The 12022-nt window shown below is 42.4% G+C and overlaps 1 protein-coding gene and 1 long non-coding RNA gene across 2 annotated transcripts in view; one reads left to right on the forward strand and one right to left on the reverse strand.

Annotated features, from left to right (window-relative positions):
* Nucleotides 1-12022, reverse strand: part of AGBL1 (AGBL carboxypeptidase 1) — a 727538-nt gene that overhangs the window by 679932 nt on the left and 35584 nt on the right. The window lies entirely within an intron of this gene.
* Nucleotides 3673-5542, forward strand: LOC106003889. Its single transcript, XR_001176638.2, has 3 exons — nt 3673-3709; nt 4168-4202; nt 5113-5542. It is a non-coding gene; the product is annotated as an uncharacterized LOC106003889 (long non-coding RNA).

Here is a 12022-nt window from a genome sequence, read left to right on the forward strand (position 1 = left end):
TCGTAATAATGACAGCAATCAACAGCATTGCAGCCCTGAAATGGTCTCTGATTTCTTTTAAATGACATTCACTGGAAAGCAGGTTCCATCTCTACGTCTAGGAGGCCTGTGAGGTCTCTCCAAACACAGTTGACAAATTACAGCGTGAAACTTGCAGATTAGAATTCAGGGTTACTGAGAAGAAGTGCCAAATAGTGTTCGGCTCTTCTGAATACATCTAAATGCAGCAAGCAAATAGCACTTGCAGGTCCCAGCCCACCCAAAGCTTGGCACCAATGTGGAGGAGGTGAGTTGCTGCCTTCTTGTTTAGCCAGCAGCTGCCACTCACTGCCTTAATCCCTGAACCCATCCACCTCCGAAACACACATGAAAGATTAAGAGCACCCAGGACGGGCTGGGTCAGCCGTGCCTCTGCATGGACACCAGACCACCAGTTTCCAAAAACACCAAGAAGATGGCATTTTCTAAGCAATGTAGTCTAAAACACAACTATGAAGCAAGAACACGTTGACTCTGGTCTCTTAGAGTGTCTCCCATTTTCAGGAAGCCCTGTTACCTCACGGCCTTGCTCCAACACTTGAGTGTTCCCTAACCCAGCAGATAATGCCCTTCGCCAACCCACTCTGGGAGAGCAGGTTTTCAGAGATAGTCTAGATAGTTTGAGAATAAGACATAGGCATCAGGGTATGGATTGGCAACCCATAGAGCCAACAATACTATGATTATGACTGTTAATCATAGTGTAAGTGTCCACTATGTTTCAGACACCTCTTGCTGCTTAATCCTCAAAACCACCTTACAATTTAGGTACCCTCTCCCCACTGCACTGAGGAAGAGACTGAGGCCAAAAGACATTGAACAATTTGTACAAGAGTAACTTTTCCTCACGTTTTCTGAATTGAGCTTCAAAAGCTAGTAAGTTTGCCAAAAAAAAAAAATTAGGACATGCTGAAGTAACTAAATTAATGTCTCTTTAGTGAAAAACTCTTCATTCTAGAAACCAAACTGTGACGATTTTAAAATATGTCTGCAAATGCTTTGTCACAACCCACTACCAAGACATGGAATCACAGCCTTGAATCTTGGCCAAGGGACTCTCTTAACGCCAAATATAATGTAGACTGTAGGACTAACTACCAAGGTGGAGCCATATAAACCAATAAATTTCATGCTCAGACCCCTGGCACAGTGATCTCTGGAGCCCTGAGCCACCGATGTGAGAGCACTGACTTCTCTACGGCAGACATGCTGTAAGGAAGCCCAGGAGATATGGAAAAACCCATATGGTGTGGTGGGTAGAGAGCCCCAGTTAAGCTCTCAATGAAGCTGGGATCACATGGCATCTGCTGTGAACTATGAGAAGGAGCAATTTTGGATATCTGGATGGGTTGAATGTTCAGATCATTGCAGCCTCAGTCAACTTCCAAGGCCATCACACAAGAGACACCAAGTAAGACTTGCCCTGCTGAGTCCTTTCAAAATGATGAGAAAAACGAAATGGTTATTTTGAGCCACTGAAGTTGGGATAATTTTGGACACAGCAATAGTAACTGCAAATGCACACCAATCTCAAAAACCTGTCAACAGGGGCGCCTGGGTGGTTCACTGGGTTGAGCCTCTGTCTTCGGGCTCAGGTCATGATCTCAGGGTCCTGGGATCAAGGGAGCGGGGAGCGGGGAGCCTGCTTCCCCCTCTTTCTCTCTTGCGATCTCTGTCTGTCAAATAAATAAATAAAATCTTCAAAAAAAAAAAAAAAAAGAATCTGTCAACAGGGAGCCTGGGTGGCACAGTCAGTTGGGTCTTGGTTTTGGTTCAGGTCATGATCTCAGGGTCATGAGATAGGTTACTAATCAGGCTCCATGCTCAGTAGAGTCTGCTTGAGACTCTCTCCCTCTCCTTCTGCCCCAGTTTCCACATTTTCTCTCCTTCTCTAAAATAAATAAATAAATCTTTAAAAAAGAACAACTATCAATTCAATAAAAAACATTGAAAATTTGATTTTTAAAAACTGAATTTGAAATGCATGACAGCAAAGAAAAAAACAAAGGATCTAAACCAACCATTTAAACTGCAAAATATCACAAACATTTTACTGAGCTTCTTTCTCTCTTAATGCTTTTTTGCAAAAGAAAACATGACTGAGTAGAGAAAGCATGAGACTTGGATTTGATTAATCTGATGCAAACCTAATTTTTCCCTTATGACTTTAAGCAAATAACCTCCCTTCTCTGACCCCTACTTGCTTTCCTCATTATTCAAATAAGATAATCAAAAGTAATGACCTCTCGAGCCCCTTCCAGTTCCAGGACCCTGTGGCATTCAGTGATGTCAGACTGGGGTTAGTAAAAGGACCTCATGGTAGGACACCAACTTTCTACTTTGGGTATTGTGGGTTCAGTGGTGGTTAATTAATGGGTCAGACTCTGAAAAGAGGAATAAGAGAGAGAATGGTGATGTGTGTTCATCTGCTTGAAAGTTCTCCAAGAGTCTTTGGGGACAGGTGTGCCCTCAGCGATCCCAGGTAGAGCATAAAGCTCTCCTAAATGTATCCCCTGGGATCCAGAATAGGTCGAGTGAGAGACACATTAAAGAGGTCAATGTTGACTTCAGGTCAATGAACCCTCTTCTTACCCCCACCAAGAGACCTCTCCTGACCTTTCTCAAGTTAAGGTAACACTCTGACATTCTAAAATTAGAGCCTACATTTGGCATATTTCCCAGGAAGATGTAATTATTTTCCTTTCAGTTCACAGATGTTGGCCAGTAGCCTCTAAGGCATATTCCAGCATTCAGCTTCCAGCTCTCCAAATTTTCTATTAATGCCTTTCTGTCTACCTTGCCCACCCTCTCTTAAAACCTCCACTCTGCTATCTCCTTGGGAGGATCTGTCAATGACTTAGTTTGTACTCGGGTTTATGACCAACATCTGTACCTCAGCACTTTTGATATTTGGGGCCAGATAATTATTTGCATGGTTCGGGGATGTGCTATCCCATGCATTGTAAGATGTTTAGCAGTATCCCTGGTTTCTCACCAATGGATTCCAATGTCTAGCCCACCCTACCCCAACCTGTGACAACCAAAAATGTCTATAGACACTACCAAATGCAAAACTGGCCCTGGACAAGAACTAGACTAATACATTAATGACTAATTCCTGTGTTACACGGTAACCCTCCCAGGATACCTAATGAGGATAATGACATAAATCAAAAGAATAAAGTTCTCTTTGTTTCAGGGATCAGTGAAAGCCAGGTCAGAGAGATATTCTTGCAACTGGATCCTTTCAATCATCCCATAAACTACTTCTCCCTGACAGTTTCCTGGTTTCTACTTTCACACAAAACCAGCTGTAGATATTTAGATCAGACATATGATTAATCAGATACACAAACAGGGTTACATAACAACTTGTTGAATTTAGCATATCTCATTCTACGGTGATGTCTACCATCTACTCAACTACTTGAAAAAACATCAACAACCAAGAATTAATTAAGGGTGTGACTTTGGTTAGCATGAGACATTACATCTATTTATTTGGGGAGGATTATTAGTTCATCCGCCCTCTATAGTGATTGGTTCTGATTCACTAAAGAACTTCCAGCACATTCTAGAAGGTACAGACTAAGATTCTCCTTTGTTTTATTTCCAACATTCTTCATGAGTTACCCATGATAGACTCAGTTATTGAAAACATGGAGTTGATGTAAGTGGAGGGTATGTATTGGGTGGGTAGTAAAGGAACTGGGAATGCATTGTAAACAAGTCAGTAAAGTCTTGGTTGTCACGGACCTCTCAGTCTAAGAAGTGTTTTCTTGACTAATGTATGGTTATGGTAAGATTAGTAGATTTTGGTCATATGGATGAGTTAGCATAACCTATATGGAACTTCTTGCTTCCATTAATAAAATAGGCCCAAATATTTTAAGGTTAGGTTAGCGGGAGAAGTTGAGAGAGCACTTTACCGAGAACAGCCAGTACAACTAAGAGATGATCTGCTCCTGGGGATTCACCTTCTTACCAAAACTACTGACATAGTAAATTATAGAACTAGGACACAAACTTTACCATGACTCCAGATTTTGCATTACAAGAAGAGAAAATGGGTTTGGTAGATGGGTAGTTTGGCTCTAACATACTATAGTTTCTTTCTCTCCCACCAAGGTTTCCCAAGAGGTATGATCTCCCACCTTCCTTTGGTAAGTATCCTTCTAGTATATGCCACCTTTCCATGCTACCTGGGGTTACCCTAAATTATGTCTACAGTCACCAAACTATAGGCCAAAGTCAGTAAAATCAAAAGACATTGGATTTACTATCCTGCAATCTAAGGATATTTTCCAAATTCTTCTTTCCCGTATGAGAACCCACCCCATTCACGAAAGATTTATGCTGGCATTGATTAAACCTTTCAGGAGGAACCAAGGCTTTAACCTCAATGAAAAGCACAATATTATATATGAAAAAATTCAAACAGTAACAAGAGGGAGTCAGTATATCATACAACCTATGGCCGAGGTTGAAAACACAAAGAGACCTTGTGCTTCTGGGTGACTTATCTCACGTAAACATAGTCATCAGCAGCTAAGGTCTGTAGTTAAGGTCGAAGAATTTCTATTGTAATTTCCTTGTTTGAAGGCCAAATTGTGGTGAGCAGCTCAGAACAAACCTTGCAAATGCTCAGCTTTAAGTTACTATGAAAAGAAATTACTCATCCCCTTTAGATAGCATGCCTTTATCTCATGAAGCATAAATCAGAAGCATCTCAACCCTTGTCCTGACACTGTGGGACCAGCTGGTCCACACCAAGCACCTCTGAGAAAACTCAACCATGATTTCCATTCCAGTAATTCTCATCTTCAAAGGAAAATATTTCCAACCAAATACATCCAAGAACCTCAGTGTCATTGGCCAGCTGCAATGAGAATTCCTTGCAAGATTTGTTATATTAATTATAACCGCAATGCAACTGCTAAACAGAAAGGAGTTTGGAAATAAGTTTGTCATCTTATTAATCTTTCCAGATATCCTATACATTCATAACCAGATCATCCAAAGACCAAAGACTTGGTTAATAACATGTTTTTTTCATCTGTATCTCTACTACAGGTTCTGTTGATCTCCTTTAGTAAATGAAGGTGTTCAAAAATTAATCCTCATTAGGTAACATGTAACATGTGGCAGCATTCTGTAAACCATTCTCCCGGAAAAGGCTCATCCCTCACCAACAGGAACTTCTGTATAATGCATTCTTAAATTCATCCAGACTCTACCCTCTATTTATGAATATCCTGGATATCTCTTTAGAATGTGAGCATCCCATACCAGAGCCATAAAGATGTACAGATGTCACCCCATAACCCCACCAAGGACACTGTGCCTACTTAATGTGAATTCCTCTTGTTCATGGCTTCCCTCCAGGTTCTTTAAGAACCCAGACTGTATTTCATGAAGCAGAGGGAGAGTAAGAGAAAGTAAACAGTTTTTACTTGAAGACCACACTGAATACAAATGGATGGTATTTTGTCTTTTTCATAGTTCATGCCCAAGAAACAAGAAGATTCCAGAAAATCAATGTCAGCAGGCTGGTATAAAATCAATGAGGGTTGAGAGGTTAAATAAATGGGAAAGGTAATAGAAAAAAAGAGTTTCTCGGGGTGGAGATGGTAGTTTCATTATGGATCAAGTCTTCAAGGGTCAGAGATTATAATGGGACAGTGGGAGGAAAAATAGTCTATTAAAAGATTCAGCAACCAAACCCTGAATGTTTGGCAATTAGCCATTTAAGTCACAATTTTAATAGCCCAGAAAAGTGCCTGCAGCTGTGTAGGATCACATAACCCACAAAGAGGACATCGGGCTACTCTCCTCTAATTGCCAGGGCTGAATTCCAAAAACTAAAGAGATACTCTACAAGCTCTCCATTCAATGCTCCCACTTAAGGAGTGCAAATTTGTTTCGATTTTCCTTTCTGGAATTCAGATAAATGTCATAGTGATGAAAGTTGCTTTGGACAGTGATCCTTTGGATGAATCTGAAAGACATGGCTGGGACATCAACACAGAGATCCAGGGACACCTCCCTATCTCGTTTGAAGAGGAGGAACTGAAAATTACTGTTTGAAAATCCCCAAGAAGTACAGTTACAAAGAGTCATGACTTCCTCCATAGGCAATAACTTGACAGAATGTCTGTTTATCTGTCATTCTACCCATCCATTCAATCAATTGTTTATTAAGCTTATGTGATACTCATTAATACATTAAACCCGGGATGAGGGGGGCTCAGCAGGTGCCACCATTATGGAAGTTCTCAATCCAGCTGCAAAACAAGACAAAATAGACAAAAATTATTGGTGTGTTATCACTATCAAATTCAAACTGATTTTAATACATAAGTGTAGTGAATGGGAGATCAGGGAGAGGTATGAGAGGAGACGGAAAGTCTACTCATGAGAAGTTTCATTTTGGAAACAAAGTTAATAGAGATGGACAATGAGGAAGCAGGAAGTTCTTTCCAAAGGGGCAACAGGTTCTTTTGGTTAGCCATGGCTCTCCCAATTCCAGGGTGGAAACCTCTTCTAAAAACCTTTTGAATTGTTTCTGACCTACTCTGTCCTTTTTTTTTTTTTTTTAAAGATTTGTTTATTTATTCATGGGGGAGGGTAGAGGAAGAGGGAGGGAGCAAGAACCCTCAAGCAGACTCCCCACTGAGTACAGAGCCCCACCCAGGGCTCCATCTCACGACCCTGAGATCATGACCTGAACCGAAATCAAGAGTCAGCCACTTAACTGACTGATTAACTTAACTGACCAGGCACCCCATGACTGATTCTATCTTAAGTTTTGGCTCCTGTCTTCTTGGAGGTCAACCAATCAGATAAATTAAGCACGAGATTCACCATAACTAAGAAAGTTCTCTTTCTTCACTCAGATGCTGCAGAGGCAGGACCGTACTTGGGAGCAGTGTTTGACCCAATTCATTCTAAAGCCCCCTTTCCTCATTCCTGCACAAAATAAAGTCTACTGTTTTAACATCACCACACTTATGCCCATTTTACCTAGGGTGATTATCATTGTGTCTTGCCACTACACGGGCTGTTACTAGTGACTTTGTACACAATTAGGGTAAGCATTATGACCCTCTTCTGGTTTTCAGAGCCGCTATATGGTCAACTGTCAAGCAGTTGATGAATGCTCCCGCTAAGCTTTTACTTTCCCGAAACACAACTCACAAGTCTGGTGTTTGAGCCATAGAGTTGGAAGCATAGACACCTTCATGAGGAACATACTAATTTCTTTAAAACCACCTGACGGGTCAGAATCAGAGGCATAAACTGGGTCCATTAATAGATAGCAGAGAAATTTTCACAGAAAAAAAGAAAATCTTTGAGAATCTTAGGTAAACTTTTAAATTTAGAGTAATTTTGGATTGACAGAAACGTTGCAAAGATACTCGTCATCCTGGTTTCCCATTGTTAACATCTTACAATAGCACGGCACATTTGTCAAAACAAACACACTGACATTGATTGGTACGTTATTATTAACTAAACTCTATACTTCCTTGGATTTCACCAGTTTTTCCACTCATGTCCTCATCCTGTTCCAAGTTCCAACCCAGATACTACGTTGCATTTAGTTGTCAAGTCTCCCTAGTCTGCTCTGGTCTTGACAGTTTCCCAGTCTTTCTTTTTTTTCCCATGACCTTGACAGTCGTGAGGAGTACCAAAAGGTATCCTTTAAAATGACCCCCTATTTGGGTGAGTCCAACTTTTCTCTCATTATCAGGCTATGGTTATGGGTCTTCAGAGGAGTGCCTTTCTATCCTCCATCAGAATGCATGAGTTCCAGATGACATCACAGATGATGACATCACCAATGAGATCATCCCTGGGTTCACTTGGGTAAAGTGGCATTTACTAGTTTCTCCCACTGTGAAGTTACTATTGATTGCTTGCCATACTCTACTTTTTTTTTTTTTTTTTTTTTTTTTGCAGAAAATCACTAAGGGTAGCCTACACTGGAGCAGAAGGGGTAGGATTAAGCTCCATCTCTTGGAGGAGGGAATATCTACCTATATCCTTCAAATCCTTAACATTTGAGGGAGAAACACTTAGTTCATTTAGCTTTCATGGGAATATCTACATTCTCCTCCATCCTATTTTTCATAATCACATGCCCATTACTTTGCTTGGAACAGGACTTTCTACAGCACTCAATCTGTCAGTACCTCCTGCGACCCTGTCAGGAAATGGACAATATCACGTTGTTCCGATGACTGTTTTGCCATCAGCAGTGGATTCTGGCTGCTGAGAGGTGAAGTGGAAGGATTGTGGAGACAGCTCCTTGGAGGGAGAGCTTGCATTCAAACGCAAATGTGTGCAGTAATTAGGTATGATGGGCTGTAATTTTCCAACTTCTTTTTGCAAAGCAAATTGCTTTTTGAGTTGAAATGTTCTTTGGCTTTCTTTCCCTCAAGTCTGGCCTTGTAGGAAAGTCCCCCTTTTCAAAACGCCAGATTTGTTTCATTTTATCCTATAACTAATTTAATGCTGATTGCACAATGACTACATTGGGCATTACTGGACACATCGTGGGACAAAAATTCCTCTGTCGACCTGAAAAGTGTTAGTAAGCCTAAGAGTGTTCAAAGATTAACCTCGGAGAGGCTGCCTTGGGGCTTTAGGCTGGTTAAGACAAGGCTGCAGAATACAGCAGAATACTACCCATTCTGGCTCTCAACACAGCACACACTTTTAGAAAAATATGTCCCCTGTGGAATCCAGGAGAATTCTCCTAATGGATCAGAATCTTGGACTCTAGAAATTCTCTAATCCAGCCATTGTCAGAGGCATGAATCACCCCTACAAGATGCAAACAAGGAATTTTCTCATTTAAAAAAATATATATACATCCAGGGACTCTCCAGCATGTCCCAAAGCAGCTTACCCTACTGTTTGAAACTCTAATTATAAAGAAGGTTATCGTTAGGCTAGGCTATTTCTTTGCGGTTTACAAATTTCCATATTTGCCTAATCTCTGTTTAAGGGGCATGATTCACTTTGTCTAAGATAATCACCCACACCAATGTATATGTTTTGCATAGAAAAATATCTGGGGAAGCAGATGTAAACAGTTGTTATTCCTGAGGAGTGGGATCACAAATTACTTTTGCTTATCCAATTTTCTATTTTTTCTGAAATAACCGTAGATTTCTTCTGTAATTAAAAAAATGCCAACAGTAAAGTAGGACATCAGCCAGGGAAGGGTGCCGTGAGGGAAGCGTGGAACCAAGACTTCCAACATCCTCGGGCCAGGGCCGACACCTATACTGAAGAGACATCTTTACAGCACTTAATATTCTTGCCTTATAGCCATTCATGCTTATACTTGACTCATTTTTTTGCATCAATTCAGCAGAAATTTATGGGGAACCCACTACATGCCAACAGTTCTGCGAGGGACAAGGCATACACAATTAGCGAGATAAAAATTGCGCCCGTGGCACCGTGGTGGAGACAGACATGCGAACAGATTGATCCAGCCTGTTGCATAGTGACGGTGGCTTATGGCCACTGTATCCTGTCGTACGACTTTGCTCCGTCATGTGCTCCAGGTCTCAGGGCCCTGTCTCCCATCACAGTCAGGGCAGATGTGCATATTTAACTGCAACAGCCTTCCAACGTCTGATGATAAGGGATCTCCGGGAGGAGTTTGGATTCCCACAAGTTAGTGGAGTACTGAAAACAGGCCCACGGAATGTGGCGGGTACGGCATCACTTAGCTCTGGCGGTAGGAGGAGACGGTTGCTGAGAAGTTAGGAAGAGAATGCTGGGACTTTGCTTTAAAGCCAACTGATGCTCATTTATTGAATAAAGAAGGCGAAAGAGCCCTGTGACCTGGACTAGGGCTGCAAGGGCGTGCAAGGAAAAGTGACAGATGATCTGCAAAAGTAGCCTTGGTGAGGCATTCAGACGGTTATCCTACAGGCAATGGGGAGCCTTTGTATTTAGGGCTGTTTCTCCTGTTCAGTAGGTTGAATGGAAAATGGGTTATGGAGTGAATGAATGAACAGATGAGTGAAGGAATGAATGAGTAAATGAACGAATGCCAGTCTAGTTGGCTTATTTGCAGCTCACAGATGCCTGGAATTGATGCCGAGAACGTGATAGGCACATTCTTCTCTTCCCTGGCTTTCCTTCAGCCACCACCCAGCGCCCTCCATCTTGTCCCTTGTGGCAAGCCATCACCAGGGACAGAATTCAATGGGATAGTGTGGGAAACTATGCCCCCACCAGATCACCACATACAGGAGACACCTGTAATCTGCACAGACCTACAGGACATCTGCCTGCCCGGTTTCCACGTGCAGACACACACGCAAACGTGCACACATATACACGCACACACATTCCCAACCTGCCTGAGAACTGCTCTTCCTTTTTCCTTGCTGACTACTGTGGGCACAAGCCGGATGTACACAGCTTTAGTATCCCCACTGGTCCCAAATGACGGGTCCTGGGGTGGGGAGGTTCCGTCAGACTTGGCCAGTTAATCTATTTATCAGGACTGTAGCAGGTGGTATCTCGCTCTGGGGCCTTGACTGTCTGACGTTAACCTCAACGACTGCTGGTTGGAAGCTGCGGCACGTGGAGAGAATTCACAGGAAGAGCCAGGAGATGCCCATTGACAGCAAGAAAGAAGAGTGAGCTGAGGTGTATGAAAAAGCCAAAACAGACAACATCATGAGGTCTGCCGGGAACTAAGTGCTGGTTCCAGCTCATTCGGGAGATGCAGACCCGCTTGGGGGACTAGTAAGAAGCCTCTGTATCTCCACGCTTAATCCCCACTTACATGTATACTGGAATTGAGTTTAAATGGATTTTATTAAACTCCAAGTGTGTTTTCAGTGGGGTTTGAAGGGATCCAAAAGTAGACTTAAATGACTTGCAACCCAATGAGCCCTAACCAAGCCAACAGTGAGGTATCACTTAGAGAGGACGGGAAAGATTTCAGACCCTCTGGGTTTGGATCTTGGTTCTACCACTTCATAGCTACATGCTCCTTTGTGTGCCCTCAGAGAGACACTCAGACTTTTACAATACTTTCCCCATCATTTCTTTGTGGAAACTAGAATTCATGACTACAAAGTACCTGGTGGTCTGTGTGGCAAATGGTAGAAGCTAAGATGGGAGATACTAGCATTGTGTGTGCACCAGGAGACCCTTCCTGCCACAAATGCTTAACACTCAGAGTATATGAGAAATTAAAAGGCTCATGATTGTTTATTAGTACAAATTTGCTTTCTAGCTCCACCCACCCCCCAAAGCTTTAGATAGTCCTCCTTATCTTTGCTTTACTACACTGTGAACAGAATCCAGGGGAAGAGGACCCCACACCCTGGCCTGTCACCTCCCTTCACACCCAAGCCTCCAGGAAAGTATTCATATTCCTGACAGATAGGACAGAAAGCAAGGTACCAGGTTCTAGATTTTGCTGGGTGTATTTTTAACCTCTGCACCTGCTCAACACCGAACTTACACAGGCACCCCTCCAGCAACCAAATAAAGGGTATTTGAGATGCAGCTTCTTGCTCCCTTTGTTTAGAAGCGTAATTACCATGTTGTCCTTGGTGCTGATTTGCAGGGGGCCAACAGTGTACGTGGTGCCATAGAGTTCCTGCAAAGACAGCCTTTTGTCAGCATAAACAGAGGGGAGAGATGCCTTGAATATTACTTTTGTTCTCTGAAATCCAGTCTGCCTATTGGGAATCTTGATGCTTTTCTTCTCATTCTCCCCTGCCAGCCAGAGAAAAGTGAAGGCAAAAGGGCAGGATGAAGCAAGGGTCGCCAGGACCTTGAATGAGAGCTGCTCTTCCAGAACCTAGGCAGGACCTATAAAAATGAAACCGAGCCCACCCAGGAAAAGGTGAGTGGCGTCTCCTGAAAGGGTGAATTCCTGAGGATGAATCTAAGAAGATAGACTACATTGACACTTCCCAGGAGAGTGGTAACAACG

Source organism: Mustela putorius, unplaced genomic scaffold (genome assembly GCF_011764305.1).
Source record: "Mustela putorius furo isolate JIRA1106 unplaced genomic scaffold, ASM1176430v1.1 tig00003875_pilon_pilon_pilon, whole genome shotgun sequence".
NCBI lineage: Eukaryota > Metazoa > Chordata > Mammalia > Carnivora > Mustelidae > Mustela > Mustela putorius.